This window comes from Mizuhopecten yessoensis, unplaced genomic scaffold (genome assembly GCF_002113885.1).
Source record: "Mizuhopecten yessoensis strain PY_sf001 unplaced genomic scaffold, ASM211388v2 hete_36068180, whole genome shotgun sequence".
NCBI lineage: Eukaryota > Metazoa > Mollusca > Bivalvia > Pectinida > Pectinidae > Mizuhopecten > Mizuhopecten yessoensis.
Genome location: NW_018483343.1, coordinates 1 through 2,265, shown reverse-complemented (window position 1 = coordinate 2,265; position 2,265 = coordinate 1). Strand labels below are relative to the sequence as shown.

General features: G+C 35.1%; 1 long non-coding RNA gene across 1 annotated transcript; it reads left to right on the top strand.

The window, feature by feature from the left end:
* The first annotated feature begins 256 nt into the window (after positions 1–256).
* On the top strand, positions 257–1,533 carry LOC110444228. Its single transcript, XR_002462219.1, has 2 exons — positions 257–294; positions 1,119–1,533. It is a non-coding gene; the product is annotated as an uncharacterized LOC110444228 (long non-coding RNA).
* Positions 1,534–2,265: the final 732 nt, after the last annotated feature.

Genomic DNA, 2,265 nt, shown 5'->3' with positions numbered 1-2,265 from the left:
CGTTGATGGTCTTCTGTTTATTTTATATTCACAATATTTTTTCTGTAAAAAATCACACAAGGTATGGTTTTAATTTCAAAAATGATTGATCAAATCTATTGGAATGCTGTAAAAATACATTTTCGGACAGTGATACAGCCCTCCTTAACATGCGACTGTCACATGTCAGACAGATGTGTTATGTATTCTTTGTGGCACTGATCTCTAATATTAATATAGAACAAAGAATGTTTGTATTTATTTTTCCCTATTTATTAACAGCTTTGGGTGGTGAGGCAGCAGCAGAGCCCCTAAGTAAGTACAATAGTCATAATCTGTCCAACCATCTGTTAGGTATGGTAGGGAGTAGGGAATGGTTAGGTGGGTGGGTTTTTTAAGGGGATGGGGGATTGTTTCTATAATAACCTTGTCGATTTTAATAGATTTGAAAATAAATATTTAGCCATACAATAAACATGGATTCATATTTATTAAAATGTGGCTCATTGGTAAAAAAGTGATGCCATTTCTAGAGGTCAAATGATGCCATTCTCAGAGGTCAAATGAAATGTAATGGGTGTAACAGAAGAAAATGTCTGCTCAAGTTTGCTCCTCATGTTAGACTTTTAAAACAATTCATCCAGAGTTGTCAGTGTGTGTCGAATCTGTTAACATCCAGAATAATGAAAGGGGTGAAAAGACTAGACTGAGGAGTGAAATATCAACACGACAACAGTATTGATATGGCTATGTCTGTTGGCCATAGGATCATGTAAAGGTCCTCGCCTCCAGAAATAGTTACAAATAATGAAAACAAAAACTTCTACTGGAAATATTAAAAATTTGGCAAAATGCTTATATCTATCCTGCAATAAGCCCCGTGGGAGGGGAGGGAAATCAATTATTACAGACGATGAATTAGATTTTGTTGATATCTCTTCTTAATGGCAATAGATACACATGTATTTACAATTTCTGCATATTTTCTTATGAAAATTATCTCGGAACTGAAGTCTGCAGGAAAACTGCAATTGTTTTGTGCCTAGACAACTTTGAACTTGATAAACTGGTACCTTTAATTTAAATGAGGATGCTTTTCTACATTGTTTAGTGTTAAATAGTACCCATCATTTTTACAGGTGAAGAACTTCAGCGTATCAAAAAAGAGAATCGAGAAATGAGGGAGAGAACGGTGTGTAAGATTTGTTTGGAAGACCAAGTCTCCATAGCGTTTATCCCCTGTGGTCATTTAGTGGCCTGCGGACATTGTGCTCATGCCATAACAAGGTGTGCTGTGTGTAGAAAACCAATCACCAGTAAAATCCTCACTCACATGGACGTGTAAGCTTCAGTAATCATGTGGTCAAGGTATATTTCTAATTCATTTCAATTCCTTTTATTTCCATGTTTGCCTCAAAGACTTTAATCTCGCTATATGTATTTATTGTACATTATTTTTGAAATTTTGGTGCGGTTACGGTTTATGAATAACCAGTATGGATGCTGGAGAAATATAGCCTCATTTTCAGCATTAAAGTACAATGTACATCATAACAAATGAATGTCTGCTTAAAGAGGGTGATAAGTTTGTCGCTGTAAACAACAACAAGGATGTAATAAGGTACATAAATCCCTTAAAAAAAGTGATAGAAAATCTTTGTAAAATAATCCAATAAGGAAAATTTACCCATGATTTCATTTAAGCAGGGGATCAGACACAACCAACAACAAATAGGAATTTCTTCTTACTAATTTAGAGACCACTTTAATATGCCAATCATTTTTGATTTTTTTATCTGTTTGGTGGGAAAATACAGAAGTGGATAGCTAGTGTATCTTTTAGCCTAAGTAACAGTTTTGTAATATATGTATTCAAATCAATAATTTTCAACCCGTTTATTGTGTTTGGATATATGTGCTAGCTTTTAGAGCATACAAGATATCGTGACGTATGCAAGATACAATTTTATGTATTTCATTGGATGGCTTGTGCAGTGTTTATTCACAAGAAGTGTTGTTTGAGGACATTGGCATAACTGTCGATGCATATAGCATCTTAAAATCTATGTGCTGTATAAGGAGATAACATGTAATGTCATTAGGCAATAGATAGTAAAATCAGAAGAGTCATTGTATGGGGCCGCGGTGGCAGAGTGGTTAAGGCATCTGACATTCTGCTTACACTAGCCCTCCACCACTGGGTCACGGTTTCCAGGCCTGTCATATTTTTTCACCATACGCTGTTAACTCATTCACCCCTGAAATTTCATAATGAACTATTCTAAC